The following is a 20,635-nucleotide window of genomic DNA, read 5'->3' on the forward strand; positions in this document are numbered from 1 at the left end:
AGAAATAGATAAATGTATTGATACATAAGACCTACTGGAGTAGGACAGGCTCATGAAGTAGAGGAAATTGGCTCAAACCAGTTGCCAAGGTATGCATATAATGTGCTTCCTTATGAACCAAACTGGAGTTTTCCTGAAGGCCTAGCAACAGGTGCTGTTAGATTACCTAGTTGCTGTCAGAGTTTCTGCCTGAGGGCCTAGCAACAGGTGCTGTCAGAGTTCCTGATCATGCCTAGCCAATGAGGAATGACCATACAATGCCACCAGATCATGACACAGACTGGGTGCTGGGAGGAGTATATAAAAGGTCTTCCCTGTAATTGAATAAAGGATTTTGTTGTTTGCCTTCAACTGACTCATGGTGTCTGTAACATTGATGCCTTGCCTTCTCACCTCCTCCCCCAAGGGAGTCATTAGAATCCAGCAACATCTGGCACCCAATGTGGGCTTCTGTTACTTTCTCTCTCCCAGTGCAGGTTCTGATTGTCTCCCTCCCTTCGCTCAAGGTGCTGGATAGTGCCCCCAAGATGGTGTGTTTCAGTGAGAAGGCCCCTCAGTGTTGTGTTGTTTTGGTCCCTTTGGCAGGTGAGCATTGGTACTCCCATTTCTTTCCTTCTTTTGTGTTGTCTATTGATTGCTTGCCATTTCCTTCTAAAAGATGTGTAATCTTTTCATCACCCCCACCACTTCCATGTCAGATATCTCTACAATATATGATGGTGAGGAAGTAGATAGTCTGGTTTAGCATGAATCTTAAAAGTTCTTATTAATAAAATCAAACCCGAGGCGAGTTATCGGGGTCCATGCTGGTAGATCAGAGAGACAGAACAAGCCACAGCTATCTCACCTCACTGGATCCTCAGCTGGTCTTGTCTCCTCAGACTGGAGGCCTCTGAGTCCTCATCCGGAATGGGTCTCAGCTGAATTACTGCTCAAAAGCCTGAATGCTTAACCAGCCCAAATCTTCTAGTTTCTCATCCTCACGCCTTATATATCTTCCTGCTTTCTACCACCACTCCCTGGGCCAATGCCCAGCCCTGGATTCTCACCCCCATAGCTGATCTCTCCCTCATCTGTAAGGCAGTCAGTGAATCAGGACCAGATTCCCCTTACTTTCAGCAGGTCCTTGCTCGATGGGCCATGCAATTAGAAACTTATTTCAATTGGTACCATTTGCTTAAATCTGTGTTAGAGCCTGCAGTCTATGATGATCAGGCAGAATCCCAGGCACAGACAAACATCTTACTTAATGTCCTGATGACCTATGATATGCTCACAGGGTGCAAGGAATATGTCAATCCTGTGCATTAGTCACAGATTGCCTTGAATGCCTATTTTCAACAGGTCATGGACCTGGCCCTCAAGGCCCTACAACAGACTCAGTCAGCCTACAAGCACTGGGTATCTCTGCCAAAGAACATGCCCCTGCCCCTGGTGAAATAAAGAGATCCTGTCTCCCTCCAATGGCATCTGCCAGCTCCCTTGCTAAACCATGGGGGAGGGTATGCTTGTGTTTTTCCTCAGAGTGCCACTACGCCAATGTGGTTCCCAGCAAGACATGTGCACCTGGCCACAGATGATCCTGCTTCCACCAAGGAGGAAATAACCCAGGATGGGGAATACATAATCCTTTTTCTTGCTTTAATTACCCCTCTAAAGACTGAAGAATTTGGATCCTCATTTTTCCTCATTTTGTATGACATCTCTTGAGATGAGGAACATTAGGTTAGCAAGGCAGGAACTAGCTAGATATATTAAGTGCCCTTGGTTAGCTAAGTTTCTATATTATTCATTACAGCTAACACATGAAATTTTCCCATTAAATCAGACAAGGGCAGAAGATATGGCCTTTGACTCTTTATTTCTTGATGTTTGGCATTATATAAAAAGGCTTTTTGATCCTTCTTGGATTCTCACTTATGTTTTGATTGGCGGGTTGGTACTTTTAATCTTTCTCCTTTTTAAGTGTCTCCTATGGCACATCTGCTAACAATGGGCAGTCAGTAAGGCAACTCTAAAGGTGTTAATGGCTCTTAGACATCCAACTCATAGCCCTCCACAGGAGGTTATGCATGCCTGGCTTTCTGAAATTCAAAAGGCTACTGCCTCAACCTCCCCACCCAGGGTGACTTCCCAGGGATGGAAACTCTTCAGGGGCTGATAGTCAAAGATGAGTAAGAGCTTGTTTGGCAAGTCAGCCTAAGACAGGCACAGTCCAGTTGCTGAGTGCCCTGCCCCCTCCACCCTCTCCCCCCCTCCCCCCAGGTGGAGTCAATAAAACCAGAGCAAAGAATTTCTGACTACCACTGAGCACCCATGTAATAAAATAAAAGGGAGGATATGTAATATGACAGGACCATAGGGTTGAAGAAATTGGCTCAAACTCGTTACCAAGGCATGCACATAATGTACTTCCTTATGAGCCAACCTGGAGTCTGCCTGAGGGCCTAGCAACAGGCACTGTCAGAATTCCTGATCATGCCCACAGCCAATGAGGGATGACCACATAATGCCACCAGATTGCAATATAGACTGGGTGCTGGGAGGAGGGTATATAAAGCATTCCCTGTTATTAAATAAAGGAGTTTGTTGTTTGTCTTCAACTGACTTCTGGTGTCTGTGCCATTCATGCCATGCCTTCTCACCCACTCCCCTGAGGGAGCCATTAGAATCCAGCAACAACCTACCAATGTTAAATCAAGATCAGATATGCAATTTAAATAGACCTCTAACCCCCAGTGAAAAAGAAGCAGTAATTAAGTCTCCTAACACCAAACCAAAAACAATCATGCAAATAAAAAGCAGGGCCAGATGGAGTCAGTGAATAATTTTATCAAATTTTCAAATAAGAATTAAGACTAATACTCCACAAAACAGAAGCAGAATGAACAGAACAGTGCCTAATACTTTTTATGAGACCACCCTGATGCATAAACCACTTAAAAATCCTGGGAAGAAAGAGAGCTACAGGCCAATATCACTTATGAACATGAATGCAAAAATTTTTGAAAAAAGGCTCCCAAACCAAACCAGGAACACATCAAAAAGATCATCCACTATGATCAAGTAGGCTTCATCCAAATGAGACAGGGATAGTTCAAAATATGAAAATCAGTGAATGTAATCCACCACATAAACTGAAAGAGAAGAAAATACATGATAATTTCATTAGATGTACAAAGTGCTTTTGACAAAATTTAACACCCCCTTATGATAAAATTCCTGGATAGACTAGCAGTACAAAGCATATATGTCAACACAAAAAGGTAATTTGTAGTAAGCCTATAGTCAGCATCAACCTAAACAAAGAGAAATTGAGAATATTTCCACTAAAATTAGGAAAAAGACAAGGTTGTCTACTCTCTCCATACATATTAAAATAGTACTAGACATCTTAGCTAAAGTAATAAGACAGGTAAACATAAAGCAAAACTGCTTTGAGATTTCATTTTAAGCCAGTCAGAATGGCCAAGTTTAATAAAACTGAATGACAGCTTATGCTGAGGAGAATACGGGGCAAGGGGAAAACTCATCCATTGCTGGTGGCAGTGCAAACGTGTACACTCACTTTGAAAATTAATGTGGTGGCTCCAAAGGAAGTGGTGAATATATTTACCTTAAGATCAAGCTACAGTCTTGGGCATATACCCAAATATGCTTCATCTTACTACAGAGAGTGTTCATCCATGTTCATCGCTGCTATATTCATAATAGTGTTAAACTGGAGACAGCCTGGATGTCTATCAATAGATGAATGAATTAAGAAAATGTGGTACAATTACACAATGGAATATTATTCAGCTGTTTTAAAAAAAACATGAAATTGTCAGGTAATGGATTGACCTAAAGGAAAAAAAAATCACATTGAAATAAGTAACCCAAAATCCAAAACACAGTATGTGTGGATGTTATCTATTAAGTCTTCAATAAGCAGGCTATAATTCATATAACTATATGGGCTATGTATAGAGAAAGTGGGGAGGGAAAGATCTCCCTAGCAATGGGAAATAGAAGAGATAGTTATAGGTGGACAGGGGCCAGGGGAGACTGGAACAAGAAGATCAAACAGAAATGGTGAGTGAAGAAAGTTTCAATGGAATGAATACAGAGGAAAACTACTAAAACTTTTGAGGGGTTGTATGGAATACAAAAATCGAAGTTTCTTAAAATATATACCTACAAAAGAAATCCAAGTAGAACCACCAAACAAAGAGGGCACAAAACCACAACTAGACATTTCTTGTCACCAAGTAAAACCTTCCATGCAAGAAATAAGTTGCATCTAACTGAGTTGTTGGCTCAAGGACTCCCATGTAAACTCCAAAATAACCCAGGCTGTTGGCAAAATTAGTGGTTGTTCTCCCCATGCACAGTAAGACATTGCTGAAGACAGCACCTACATAACTCATTGGACACAGAGGGTAGAGCTTATGCCTACCTAGAGCCTACACACTTACTGACTAGTAGTGTTCATGATACTGGAAGATACTCTGCATGCTACCAGAGGAGAAAGGTAAACACCAACATTGCTACAAATCTTTTGGACCTCAGTGGTGCCATGCCTGCAAGATATGCTGGTACAACTATAGCACAAAGCTTATGGGAGTAACCTTCCGCTGACTGATTAGTTTTAAGATCCACTCCACTCCACACTGCTAAGGTGACCAAGAATTTGAGACTAGGTAAGCCATGGATCTAGGGGGGAAAAAAATCACTGTTCTGCTAAAGGAGCATAGCAATACATTGACTCTTAACGATATTCCTAATGATTGCTCAGCCATCATCAGAGAAGCTTCCTCCTGCAGCAGATGGTAGCAAATACAGAGCCCCACAACTGGACAAAATGCAGAGAATGAGAAACGTGGGACCATTCAGTCCTAAATGGGCTGTCTCTATTAAATTCCTTCACTCATGGCTCAGGAAATCACTGTAGAAGTGCAGGCCAAAATATTCTAAGAGCCAATGGGAATGGAAGACACCAAGGAAACAAGGGCTTCTAGATACAACAGGCCACATACCATGCACATTTACAGAGTCTGTGGAAGCATGCACAGGGCCTGCAGAAGTCTAAGCCAGATGGGATCTCAGCACTGAGAGGGAAGTAGACACAAGTGTCTGTCCCTAAGATTAGTCCTTAGAAAAGGTTGAAGGAAAACAATGGGACAGAGATGGTTAAATTGGGTGGAGAAATGAGAAGGCAGAATAGAAGAGGGAATAGTAGGGGCACAAATTATACTAAACATATTTCAAAAAGTAATATAAAAGCCAATTACTATAGAAGCATCTTAAAATAGAATGATAGGGTGATAGATTAAATAGATGATAGATAGAGATAAATAAATGATAGATAGACAGATAGATGATAGATAGATAGATAGATAGATAGATAGATAGATAGATAGATAGATAGATGATAGACAGACACATATTTGTGGGTTTTGTTACCTTATAACTGAGTGACAATGCCACTAGTAAATACATGGATATAAATATAAAATCCCTAGCTGCAGGAAACTGAGAATGAGTGATCACTCTGTAATTGTTAGTCAGTCAAGTCCCACATACCCTCAAATGTTACTACATTATATGCTATTGTCATTGCTGTTGCTTATCCTCTAAAAGTTGACAGTAAGACCTTATTGATCAAGACACCACATACTTGAGTCATAGAACTTAGAAAATTAAGTTGGAACCAATGGAGAAGCTTCATCCTTATTGGCTATCTTTGTAGTGCTGGAAGGTGCTATGAACACTATTAGAAGAGAAACAACCTTATCTAGATGTGCACCCTTCGTGTTACAATAATGACTGGCCTGGTGCAATATTGGCATGAACATCATCGGAGTAACCAGCCACTTTCTGCCTGCATTGAAGTCTCACTCCACAAAATAAAATCCACATCTAGCACCATTATCAGGCCAAGAATCTGTGTAGGGTTGTAGGCCCAACTAACAAACTACTATAATTGGATAAATGAACACAATGTTAAACTGACTCCTAATGACTTGTCATTATACATGTTAATTATAATAGAGATATTTTTATATATTAAGGCATCTCACAACTCTCATTATAGATACTTTCTTTGAATTATCTGGTAATTAAGAGAAAGACCCACAACTGGTCAAGTTCACAAAGTAAGACTGAAGTGCAGCCAGAGGATTAGATGATAATGCAGCTGCACATACAAACTCATGCAGTGTGATAACATGCACAAAACCTACACAAGCTCAAGCAAAACCCAATCACATAATGAAGAGGAAAGGTGGGATCAAATGCCAATGGCTAGCCAAGAAGCTATTGACAATTGATAGCTGCTTGGATAGGGAGATTCAGTTTTCTTTAACAGTGCAGCCCCTAGTAAAGTAACTATGTTCCAATGGAAATCCATACACCCAAGAATATATGTGCACCCAAATTAGACTTGAGGAATTAAAAAAACTAGTACACAAATGTTAGTGGGTAAGAAAGGGAAATGGATTTGGGAGGAGTTGGGTAGGGTGTCAGTATGTTCAAAGCGCATTGCATATACTCTCAAAGAAATTATAGAAAATGTTAAATATCACACATTGAAAGATTGTTTAAGCTTCTACATATGTAGCATTTGATTTTTTTCCCCACTTCTAAAAATACAATATGATAGTCAAGGAATCTTATGTAGTCATGTCAATAGTTAGATTCTTACAAGTATACATATGAGGAATTGAATAAAATATAAGTCAAGCTTCAGAAATGTTCTAACTTGGCTCAATTTGTTTCAGAGGGGGAATATATACTTACTGTAAGCTCTCACTGGAAATTCATTCTTTAATCCACCTCAAGAAATCTAACAGAGGATGTTCATTCTAGGCACACCTAATATAAGTTTTCCCTTGGTATCTATAGATGAAATGCTTTACAGGCTCAGCTAACTTATGGGTAACACAAATCATTTATTATTTCATAGTAAAAACTTAAGAAGTTGAAGAATAAAAGGCTAAATATCATTTTCTTTACTTAATGTTGAATTATAGAAATACACACATGATGTATGCCAAACAAAGACATGGAGATTTTGTTTTTGTTTCTGTTTCCTAGTAAGTCAGTATACAATGAAACCAGTATTAAAAAAAGGAAATGTTAAAGACTTGCTTATGAGTTCAAGCCAAGATTAATAAAAATACCAGAAAACGCAAGTTTTAGCTTTTAAGTAGAGTGATTATCTCAGGCTTTATTATTGAATCTATTGTTGTCATCAGCCTTAGAAAGAAATATTGATTTGAATGAGAATAGACTTGTAAAAATGAGAGGTGGTATTCTATAGAGTGTATATTCAGAAAATACACCCTACTGGAAGCTACAAAGACAATTAAAATAGGGAGGGTGTATTAAAAAAGAAATTTTCCTTACAGGATAAGCTGTAGGTTAAAATTTGTTAGTAGAGCATGCTTTGTATCCCTAATAATGTCACTAGGACTCATCCTATATAGAGTTATCATTCTTTGTGGAAACACTTTGTGTAATCATAATCCATAAAGTATGAATTCTCAGCTTCTTTTAACTCTCCACTAACTCCATCATCATCACCTCATTGTCTCCGGACAGCAGAGGCTGCGAATTTTCTAGTCTAGTACTAAATTGGTGTGATTCTCTTCTCTAATTGCCAAGCATTGTCCATCTATCTTAGAGAATGAATAAAACAGAAAACTCAAAACAATGCACAATATACATTTAAAGTGTTCCAATGAAAATAGTATTCTAAGTGTACATGTTTATGCTAATTCAATTTTCTGCTTTTATGAAAACAGTAAGTTTCTACACATTTGAAATAACTTGCTTTTTTACTTTCTAATAGTTTTTCCATTTGCCATTTTTCTTCTTTTAAAATATTCTAGTTGTTACAAGATGTTTTGTTTTTAAAATTATACATAAATATATAAATATTCTAGTTGTAAAAGCCATAATTTGAATCAGTGACACAATCAGTAATATGGCTGAAAGCAGCAGTTAGAAGAGAGTGAATAACTTTTTACTCTCTGAACAAATGCATTATACTACTTATAAGTAATATAGTACGCCTTTAATCCCAGCACTCGGGAGGCAGAGGCAGGCAGATCTCTGTGAGTTCGAGGCCAGCCTGGGCTATCAAGGGAGTTCCAGGAAAGGAGCAAAGCTACACAAGAGAAACCCTGTCTCGAAAAACCAAAAAAAAAAAAGTAATATAGTACCTCAATATCATAAATCAATTAATCCATAGCACACTTAATAATGTCACCAGAAAACTGTAAGTCTTAATTTGTTCATTGTCATGAATTTTTAAGTCTTGAACTTAGTAAAGATTATGTTCAGAATGGGATCACCCATAAAGTACAGATGATCATCAGTGATTGCTCATTAATGCTGAATATTTAGAGTACAGAGGGACTGGACAATAGAAAGTCCCAGAGCAAACATTTTTTTCTCTTGTATTTAGAACTATTTTCATTATAAGCTATTTGCCTGGCATGAACTGGAGGTAGGACTGGGAAACCCAGAGAGCTTGCACTCACTGAAGAATGCAGGGAAAGCCTCACCATCACCCAACTTTTATAAGTCATGTTTGAGAGTCAAAGAATAGACCTCAAGCCCAGGAATGTCTGGCATCTAGGAGTGATTTCAGATCACCTCTAAGCCAGAGGGATCCACCAATAAAAGTTATTCACTTTCAGAAAAAAACTAAGAAGGAAAAATTATTACCATGTTGACTAGGAATGCTCAGCCTCCAAACAGTGTGATTTCTTCACTGCTGACAATGAATAGTGTGAGAAATTTTGATAGCTCAATTCTATTCTAAATCCTCCCCTGAAATGCTTCTAGGAGAATAGCACATCATATTCACAATAATGTTCCTAGTCTGTAACCATAATTCCATTTCAATCAGATCATGTCTTTTGTGACCTAGCCACATAGTTGAATTCCACTTTTTTGCCTGATTTTGTATACACATTGTAGGAAATTAGAAAAGTATCACCCAAATTTATAGAAAACATCACTGTAACAAAGTGATAAATTTTTTTCAAAAGGAAGAAAAGTAAGTATTTTATCTCGTGTACTTCACTGACTTTTGTCTTTTAAGAGAACCAACTGAAGGGATGATATCCACATAGAGGTCATTGCCACCCACTTAGCACAGTTCAGTCTAACCGTGAAACATTTTTTAAATACCTTGAGACACTGGAATAATGAGCATAATCTAAAATTAGAGGCAGCTTTGTGGAGCAAGTGACATGAGATAGTTCTTGAAGATGGGTAAAATTTTGACAGGTGAAGGCACAGAGGAACGACATCCTGGGCTAAGAAATTGGTGTGGAGAAATGTTCAGAAAATGACAAGTGTACTGGGGTGGATGGAATGGAGGGCATTGGAGAAGCAGGAAAGAAAAAGTTACCATAGGGACTTAAGAAAGGGTTCATAGTCAACAATGAAAATGTATCAGAACTAGCAGATGTCTTCCAAGGAATACAAATACCCTCTTTCCAACATTCTACACAAATTTTACATTAATATTTTTAACAGTAAGAGAATTTAACAGTGTGTAACATATGTTTACTATAGTTGGTGTTCAGGCATTTCAATACAAACTCATAATTACAATCTGTGACTTATCATCAATCTAAACAAAAATAACCAGTTAATATCATCACTAATAAAATTTTTGTGGTAAACTTTTTTCCATGAAGCAAATATTAAAACAAACAATATAAGACATTCTTTAATTTTTTTTGTATTTTTTGTTTGGTTGATTGGTTGGTTGGTTGTTTTTTTTTTTTGAGACCGGGTTTCTTAGTGTTACTTTGGAGCCTGTCCTGAAACTCACTCTGTAGACCAGGCTGGCCTTAAATTCAGAGAGATCCACCTGCCTCTGCATCCCAAGTCCTGAGATTAAAGGCATGTGCCACCACCACCTGGCTTTAATTTCTTATCTGTTGCAGATTTATTTATATATTAGCTATTGATAGCTATTCTTCCAAAAAGAAGACACTTTATAGAAAGATTGTGATATTCTCCATGCTGTTTTTTAAAAATAGAATGTATAGAAAGTGAGAAGTACTTTTTAAATATATAGTATCTTCATAAAAATAATTGTGGTATACACACATTGAAAATCACATTGGAAAATTAGAAAGGTATGAAACCAAACATTGTCCTACCCAATCAAGAAAACTACTGGAAACATTTGGTGTTTTCTTTCTACTTTATTTTCAAATTGTTAATTTGTATAATATTTTATAAAATTGGAATTGTCTTCCTTTTCATAATTATTGATTTCATTTTTGTATATTATATTATGATGACATCATTTCACCTTTCCTTCCTCCAAATCCTTCCATATAACCCTTCTTGCTCATTTTAAAGCCATGGTCTCTTTTCTCTCATTACTTGTTACATACATATGTTTATGTATATTCCTACATGCGTAAGTACAACCTCCTCCATCTGTGAAATATTATTTGTATGCATGTTTTCAGGGCTGACCATTCAACTGACTGACTGATGTACATTCCCTTAGAAAGCCTATTGCTCCTGCCACCTGTAGATCTTTGTGTAGGGTTGGGGACTCCTGGCTTAACCCACTCACACCAGCTCACACCAATGTGTTTATTTTTCTTTTTCTTGTTCAGCTCTCATTTAGCTAGCCATGTTGATGAGACTTGATGGGCATAGCTTCTGACATTATTAGAAGACACAGACACACAGAAAACTCTCTGTTCCTCTGATTCTTACAGTCTTTCTGGCCTCTTTTTAAAAATGATCTGTGAACCTAAAAAGGAACAAAAATAAGACTTATAAGAAGTTATTCAGACTACTAAAAATGGTGCCGTTATAGAACTCTGGATATGTAGGAAGAAATAAACATGTAGAAAGAAATACTAGTATAAAGAGCATATAAAATTGAAAAATTGGCCGGGCGGTGGTGGCGCACGCCTTTAATCCCAGCACTTGGGAGGCAGAGCCAGGCGGATCTCTGTGAGTTCGAGGCCAGCCTGGGCTACCAAGTGAGTTCCAGGAAAGGCGCAAAGCTACACAGAGAAACCCTGTCTCGAAAAACCAAAAAAAGAAAAAAAATTGAAAAATTAAGCCTTTACAGTTTTAGTTAATAATTTATGGCTTTAGATGTTGGAAATAAAAATGACATCAAGATATAAACTCAATATTATATAATGACTTAAATTAAGAGCAATAAAAAATAACAAAGATGAGAGAATACATATATTAAGGTTCTCTAAAGGAACATAACTGATAGAATATTAAAAGGGGATTTACTAGAGTAGCTTTCATACATCCTGTCATCCAGGTGATTCAACAATGGCTGCCTCCCAGAGAGAAGGTCAAGAATCTAGTAGCTGTTCAGGTCACAAGACTGGCTGTCTACACAGTCCCAATCTGGTGCTTTTTTTCCTGGAAGATTCCTAGAAATCTTCTGCTTTTCAGTCTACGTTGGAATCCTGAATAAGAGATTCTAATACCTTAGCAAAAGAATAGATAAAACTTGTTGGCAAGGGTGAGGGCAAGCAGGAAAAAAAGCAAAAATGTCATACTTCCATTTCCTTTCATTTTGGCCTTCACTAGAAGGTGTCTGTCATATTTAGGGTGGGTCTGCCCATCTCAAATGATCCAATCAAGAAAACATTCACAGGCACCCAGATGCTTGAGTTTTAGTTGATTCCAAATGCAGTCAAGTTAATAACCAAGATTATCCACAACAACAAATAAATAGAAAATAAAGAGAAAAACAGTAGAAGACAAAATTTTGTCTCCATAAAAATATTTTTTTAAATGAAGAGAGGAGGAGACTGGACCTGCCTCAGCTGAATCTACCAGGCTGGGCTGACTCCCCCGGGGAGACCTTACCTTGGAGGAGGTGGGGATGGGGATAGATTAGGGGGGAGAGCTGGGGGGTGGGAGGAGGGAGGATGGGGGAATCCGTGGCTGATATGTGAAGTTAAGTTAATTATAAAATAAAACTATTAAATAAAAAATGATAAAGTCCTAGCAATATTGACAACAAAGAAAAAAGACAAAAATATACATCAAAACAAGGATTTGAAGAGAATAAAGCACTGTAAGGAATACAGATATTAAAAATGATTTTTAAATATTACAAAAGACTTTGATAATATCACTTAACAAAAATGAGGCTGAATGAGCACCATAGAAAATAAAAATGAGCAAAACTGATATAAGAAAGAGCAAAAAATTTGGCTTGGCTTTTATCTAACACACACACACACACACACACACACACACACACACACACACACAATGTGTTTGAAATTCACAAATTCTTTCCATGAAAAAAAAAAAAACTCTATGTCCAATTATTTTCTCAAAAGAGTTTCATCAAGAATTTAATGAAATCTTACATACTTTCAGAAAATTGAAAAAGTGGGAACAAAGCATTCTTTAGTTTACCATAAACTGAGAAGAATATTATAACAATGGAAATGACAGGGCAGTAATCTCATCATAGCACTGTGGTGTTTCTGAATTTCCTTTCTGTAGTCCATTATACTGTGTTCACTTTGTCCCCAAGTCCTTCCCAATGATTCTGATGGACTCCTGTGGATATGAAGCTTATGAAGGCAGTGGGTTTCATTACAGGAAAGAAACCCTAATCAGCCTTCTGCATTTAAAAGCGTTTTCTAATAGGTGGTCATTCCAGGGATTGACACTATCTCATTTTTCAAGACTGTTTTTATGTTAATATTCTTGACAGCTGGAAATACTTTAATCATCAACAGGGGATTAATAAACAACAGTAAAATCAATAAAGGTAAAATATATAATAAAAAGTAATACTTAATGGTGAGACAAAGTAGACTATAGGTACATAAATATTACAGATAACTTTTAAATTTTTATTTCAAAGAGAAGGTGTCCATTACATAATATGAAATACTATATGATCATATGAAGTTCAATACACACACACACACACACACTCACATAAACACAATCTTTAGTGAAAGAATAGGCACAATATATCGCTTACGGAATTTGGAAGAGTGAAGAAGGTAGGAGTAGAATTATTGATTAGAATGAGGCTGAAAATTACATACTAGAAGTAATAAAGTATTTTCTTTAAAAATCTTGAATTCTCTATTGAGGAAACAGTTGTACAGTGAGAACCAAAAGACAATGAAGAAAGAAATTGAAGAACATACCTGACAATTGAAGGAGCTCCCATACTTGATTTTCGTGAGTTAACTTAAGAAAAATCACTGTGTGTATAACAGCTCCACAACTTCTAAGGCCCTTCATTTTATTTCAAACTTTGTTATTCATTTTGTATACTATTGTTGGTTTGATGAGATTTTTCTACCTTAGAACTGTGAATGGAAATATATACTTTAAAATACATCATCACAATGTGTCTATAGAATTTAAAATATATCTTTTATTTTATATAATATATCCATAAAGTGTATGATAGTCTAGCCCCCCAAAAGGCTGAGCATAATGTATGATTTGTCTTGTACATATGCAAGCTTCTACTGCATTCTGCATTTTCCTTATTCCTTATTTCTCTCTTATATTCTCAACTTCTCATCTTTCCCTTACACCCTTTTATCATAACATCACGTTCATATTTTTTAATTTCTAGCTAGCTATGCCTTTCCTTCATTTCAAAGCCCAACGATTTCATGATATGGTTATTTTCAGCCAAAATTTGGGGAATGAAAAGTTAGCATTCCTGTGGCCTAGTCTGTTAGTTATACATTGCCACAGAATTCATTAGTGAGAAGAGCCATGTACAGCTGAATGGTAAACAGAGAAGTTTTATACTCACTGAGGTATTAAAAAAGTGCTGCTTAGTCTTATTTAATATTTGTGTCTATTGTTCCCCAGATAAACCCTCCATGACAGATAATGGGAATTCTAATTATTCTTTGGTCAACTTTCCATCACCCATTTCAAACTTATAAATATCACAGAAACAGCTTCTTCTTCCATTTTTTCCTCTCTTCTCCTATTTTACAGATGAGGAAGCTTGGCTAATAAATTAAGGTTAAGGTCACACTACTAGCCAGCAGCAGAAACAAGGGTTTAACCCTGGCTATTTGGCTATAGAGCCAATAACCATTATTTAAAAAGTAAAATATAAAAAACTCATGGAACTAAAAATAATCACTTGAGATAGTACTAAATATGCTCTATATATTAAGGACTCATCAATGGCTTTTCTCTAATATATCTCAATGTATTAATATACAGAATATCATATAACCCATGCATCTTAAGGTAAATTTTGAAACACAGTCAATTATTGCTAGTTAAAGAAGTTTGGTTTTATAAAGTACTACAAACACAGAATTAGTGGAACTAAAATAATTGATCCTTGTAGAAAATTTGGTTTTCTTGGAAAACTAAAAAGAAGTTGTTATAAATCTCTGGATATAACACTTTTCCCAAAATGTTGATATGTAGCCTTGTTTGTGCATTTTTATTTAAAGATACTTATATTACATGTTCTTAGCTTACCTGCATGGAATTTGTGCCCAGCACTGCTCCAACTCATGCTTGAATAAGGCATACCTACTAATATTTTCTCCACAAGACCCATTGCAGTCATTGTTGGCTAAAGTTACAATGTGTAGGAATTATTTTAGGCACAAACAATCAAAAACAGATAATACAGAAATGATAGCATTAAATGCACCATAAAAATGATACTTATTTTCAGTATGAGAACTGAAACAAGGAGGTAGGTTAGTGTTGTTTTTTTCTACCTTAGCCTGGAGCATGTGCATCAAATAACTTCTGTTTTTCCATGCTGTGCACATTTGTACATCAGAGAAGAAAAATACCTAGAGTGTTGACATTGGGGTCCCAGTTCATTTTGCAAAGTAGATTAACTTACAAGCTTGGGATCTGAGAACTAATGAAAATCAGTTGTGCTTTAGCTTACTTATCTATCAGTATTTAAAAAAAAAATCTGTGTCTTCTAACTCCTGGATCAGAAACAAAGCGATAGATAATTTAGGGGTTAGCTTTAGCCAAGAAAAACATGTTGAGAGATATGAATAGCATCATATTTGATTTCTGATGGGTGACTTTCTGTACTCTGTGAATATGTGTTGCTCTGATTGGTTGATAAATAAAATGCTGATTGTCCAGTAGCCAGGCAGAAGTATAGGCAGGATAGGCAGACAAGGAGAATTCTTGGAAGAGGAAGGCTGAGTCAGGAGATGCCAGCTTGCCGTCCAGACAGAAGCATGTAATGGCTCACAGGTAAAGCCACAGAACACGTGGCAACATATAGAATAACAAAAATGGACTGAGTTTAAGTGTAAGAGCTAGTCAGTGGTAGGCCTGAACTAATGGCCAAGCAGCTTGTAATTGATAGAAGCCCCTGTGTGTTTACCTGGTGGACGAGAGTGGGAAAGATTTGTCCAGAGACACAGGAAAACTTTAGCTACAGATTTCTCTATAGTTACTTCTTGATGGCCGGCAATGATTCACAATGAGAAATGGAGAATAATTCAAATAAATATGCTTTGAAACTTAATTAACAACAAACAGCCAAATTCCAAGTCCTAGTGAACAAAATAACTTCATATATTAAGCTCATTAACTGGTGTCACTCTTAACAGTGGAATGCCCATATGCACTGCAAAATAATACAAGACACAGCTACTCCTAAAGTGGTAAACTGCACATGACATAGATCTTGGAAGTGTGGAAGATACTGACTCTTATAGTGCCAGGACAAGGTTGGGTTTTATTTGAAGCATGTTAACTGTTTTTATTTTAGGAGAATTTTAAACTTACAAAGATTCTGTTTCTCCATTTAATGATCACTGTCAGAAAGTTTAGATAAACTTATGATCCAACAGCATAATTATTTTAGATTATTATTTTGAATTAATCTTTCTAATATCATTTCACCTCTGTTCTAATTTTCTAGCCTTTCTTCCCTTTACTGTTTCATTCATAAATGGTCTTGCAAACAAGAAACAAGAATCAGTGTGTATGAATAACAAATCCTGTATATATCATGTGTAATTTACTACCTGCTTAAAAACTCATGGGGAGCCGGGCAGTGGTGGCACACGCCTTTAATCCCAGCACTCGGGAGGCAGAAGCAGGCGGATCTCTGTGAATTCGAGGCCAGCATGGTATCCAAAGCGAGTTCCAGAAAAGGCGCAAAGCTACATAGAGAAACCCTGTCTCGAAAAAAAAAAAAAAAAAAAAAAAACCTCATGGGGAAATGAGAGGTGCTTGGTCCTGCCTCAACTTGATGTGCCAAGGTTTGTTCAAGCCCATGGGAGGTCTGTCCCTCTTTAATGGAAATGAAGAAGTAGAAGGAGAGAGGGTAGATGGGAAGTGGGGGGACTGGAGGGGGACTGGAAGGTGAGGAGGGAGGGGAAACTAAGGCCAGTATGTAAAAAAAATGAAAAAAAAATGTTATTTGAATAAAATAAAAATGATAATTCATGGGGAAATGGTGAAGATTAGTAAACATGTGGTTGTTTATAATTCACACCCAAATTAAAAGTCCAGGTTTATTTTGCCTAAATCTCCATTCTGTACTAGATGGCAGGATATCTTAAAAGGAGGACACTGGGCTAGCATTATCACAAAAACTCAAAACACTTTATAAATGTAAAGTCCTAGGCATCACACAAGGCTTATCAAAATAGAAAGCCTGCTGAAAGTGTAGATGTAATTCTGAACAGTTTTATTAAATAAGAAACAGAGAGCCAAATGCAGAGTTAAAAGCCCCAGAGGTCAGAGAGCAGTAGCTAAGAGCTGAGACCAAGACCACCTTCTTACCACCTGCTGCCTCTGCTGTCCTTCCTCTGAGAAAGAGACCTACTTCCTGTGTGTCTGTCTTTCTATTGACTTTCTGTTCTGCCTTCTCATTGGTTGTAAACCCAACAATATGACCTCCTCCTCACTGCCTGTCTATACAGACCTCCAGGTTCCTATGGTGGGTACTGAGATTAAAGGTGTGTGTCTCCATGTGGGTGATGTTCTTGAACACACCAAGATCTGCTTGTCATGTGATCGGGATTAAGGACGTGTGCTACCACTGCCAGACTTCTGCTAAATGGCTTGTTATTAGCTCTGACCTCCAGGCACTTTTATTTATTAACATACAAATAAAATCACATTTCAGCACAAATAAAATATCACCATAAGAAGGGATCCAAATATCTGGGTGATACCAGCCCCCCCCTACACACACACACACACACACACACACACACACACACACACACACACACATCCTGAGAGATGCTTAGTTCACACTATCCCATAGAAAAGCATTGCATGGATTTTATTCAGGCTTTCCCTCAAAACAGGCTTTAATTTACAAGTTTCCACCTTGATTGTACAGTAAAATCGATTAGGAAGATTTCTAAAGTATGATATATAGAATGTATTTCATAAAGATTGTATCAGGTAGGAACCAATTACCAGGGTCTATTTTTAAAGCCCTGCAACCCTCCCCATGTTCGGGTGTGCAGTCAACATTGAGGACCAAGTCAATATTTTGAATCTAAAGATAAGGAATAAGGTCATAAGGCCATTAGAAAATTATCAACTCTGTCTAGAATCTCAGAAGATTTTGGGTTAAATCTTGTTTTTAATATTTTAATGCAATAGGGAGAGACAATGTTATTTTGAGAAATTAGTAATCTGCATCCCTCCGTCACTTCATACAACAACGTAAATACCAGATAAGTCAAAGAATAAAATGTTCAAAACAGTTGGGGTATAAAAGTACTAAATTATAGATGTTGGTAATTTTTGCAAAATCTAGATGTGAAAAGGGCTTTAGAATACCCAAAATATAAACCTCAAAGCAAGAGTAAGAAGATGACAGATTCCAGTGCCTCGCAACTTGTGCAGGATGGCATTCTCACATTATAATAGGTGGATGATAGCTTGTGCTTTCCCTCTGCCTTGCCTGATTCATCAGACTAAATTAAGTATTCGTTGATAGGAAGATGGCAAAAGTTAACAATACTAAAAACAATTATGTTAGTGTCTTGGCTCTTTTGTGGCCCAGTTTTAAGGCAAATGAATATGGGAGGAAAATTCTCACCCATATTTTGTCTAAAGAAGGGAATGAAAATTCTCTTAAGAACAGGAGAAGAAGTTTGAAACCTATGTCAAGACTTGTACCTTGCATCTTCTGGAGAGTTCTGCTGCCATCACAGCAACAGGAAACCAATTATCATGACTTTATGACTGATATGGGGCAATCCTAGTACATCAGAGTAATCAGGTGAAAGATGAAATTACCCTGAGAAGGATGCAGCTCTGATAGTGATCTAGGGGACCTTAGTTCTCATGACTGTAACAAGAGGAAAGGCCAGCAGATGGCAGCATGGACTATTGCACAGTGGGGGAATCCAGCCATCTTAGTAAGGCCTGCTGCCTCCCGTGGCTGCCTTCTCCATAGATGTGACCAGGAACTGAAAAGGTTGAAACACCATGACTCTCCCCGAGGGGTGGCCCCTGTAGTTTCCATGCCTCTCCAGGAAGGCGTGGAGGAAGAGCAATTGAGGAAATCCCTAGCTGACATGATTGAAACTGACTGAATTTATACTGTAGTGACTAGAATAAATACACATATAATTGGGTGGAAAAGCAGTGATGTTGGAAGGATATTGAAAATACAAGTCTGGGTATTCAAAAGGATGGTGTGAACATGTAGTATTTGCAAATATATGAGAATATCTTTAGAAATGATACATTTCTTTTCATGGCAAAAATCTTACAATAACATCAAAAGACAAAGGATGTCTCCCTTTAAGAAGCCCATGCTCACACGTGGGTATATACACATTCTCTTAGGTGTCTTTCTAAGCATCTCTCATGCTTAAACCTAAATTAAATGTTTTTAATAAAATCTTTCTCTACTTTTAAGGAAGATAAAGAATAGCAAATATAATGAGCATACCCAAACAAGAGCCCAAATTTGCTTATATGCAAATCCCCTTACTGAACCCCACCTATTTACTTTTCATTAGACAAGAGAACAACAAAGGAGAATTATACAATAAAAACTGGGGCATTCATCCATCTGGAGTAAGCTCTCAATACAACAAAACAAAGCAAACAATACAACGAGCTGCCCAAATTTTAACATTGCATATGGAAATCAATTTTCCTATCTGAAATATTCAATATTGAAAAATTGGAGTATTGGAATCTAGAAAATGTTAGCTAAAACCAAGCCATCAAAGATTCGACATACAAGTGGTCTTTGCCCTTTTGAACAGGCCAGAGGAATTCTGTATGAAAATCATTGATTCATTTCAAGTGTCTAAGGTCTAGTAAGGCTGGCTACAAAGATCCATTCATCCTATTTTTCATTTTTCTACCCATTGATAAGTAGAATTAGATAATCCCACTTAATTTCCCACCAAAAATTTAAATGGTATATATGCATTTTCAAGCTAATACAAGCATTAATGAAAAATGATTATCATTTTTGTAATTATAGGTGTGTGTGGTGGTTTGAAAGATAATGGTCCCCCATAAGCTCATAGGGAGTGGTACTATTAGGAAGTATGGCTTTGGTGGAGTAGGCGTGACCTTGTTGAAGGAAGTGTGTCACTGTTGGCGTGGGCTTTGAGGTCTCCTTTGCTCAAACTATTCTTAGTTGGACACACGGTTGCTTTTTCTGCCTGTGAATCAAGATGTAGAACTCTCAGCTCCTTCTCCACTCTGCCTGCACATCACCATTGCCATGAAAATAATGAACTAAACCTCTGAACCGTAAGCCAGCCCCAATTAAATGTTTTCCTTTATAAGAATTACCATGGTCAGGCTGGAGAGATGGCTCAGATGTTAAGAGCACTGACTGCTCTTCCAGAGGTCCTGAGTTCAATTCCCAGCAACCACATGGTGGCTCACAACCATCTGTAATGAGATCTGGCGCCCTCTTCTGTATACATAATAAATAAATAAATAAATCTTTTTTTTTTAAAAAAAAAAAAAAAAGAAAACCCAAACTTAAAAAAAAAAAAAAGAATTACCATGGTTATGGTGTCTCTGCACAGCAATAGAAATCCTAAGACAGTGTCTGTCACCATATTCTGTCCAAATTCACATTAGCTCTTGCTTCCCTGATTTTTGTTTGCCTCTTGATTCTTAATCTTTTGAATTATAATTTATGTTCATTCCTTTTCTTTTCATTGCTTATCTTAAGAGTGGAGGATATTCTTATCCCAAGTGCCAAGAGCAGAGTCTGCCAATAACTAAATATGGAGGAGAGGGCAAACGTTTAACTCCACACTTTTGCTGGAATTAATTTTACTTTGTGATATAAGAACTTAGCAGTACTAATATAACATAAGTGATCTAATTATATTAAATGTGTTTATTATATGTCTTTTCCTTTCATGGTAACTTATTATATACTCCACAACCCATTAAATTATATTATAGAGTGGATTACCTTTGGAGCCTTCCACTAGTTGGTCTGCCATGATGCTTTCCACATTTTTGAGACGTTTAGAAAATCCAAGGGAATGACACTTCCTTAGTACTCTGACATAGAAACTTCTCTTTATTGCATACTTACTTTTAGAAATGTTTCATTTATTTTTATATAGACCATTATTTTTTACTAAGTTCATTGATTTGGTAATGA

The sequence above is a fragment of the Peromyscus leucopus genome, chromosome 3, assembly GCF_004664715.2.
Source record: "Peromyscus leucopus breed LL Stock chromosome 3, UCI_PerLeu_2.1, whole genome shotgun sequence".
NCBI classification, from domain to species: Eukaryota; Metazoa; Chordata; class Mammalia; order Rodentia; family Cricetidae; genus Peromyscus; species Peromyscus leucopus.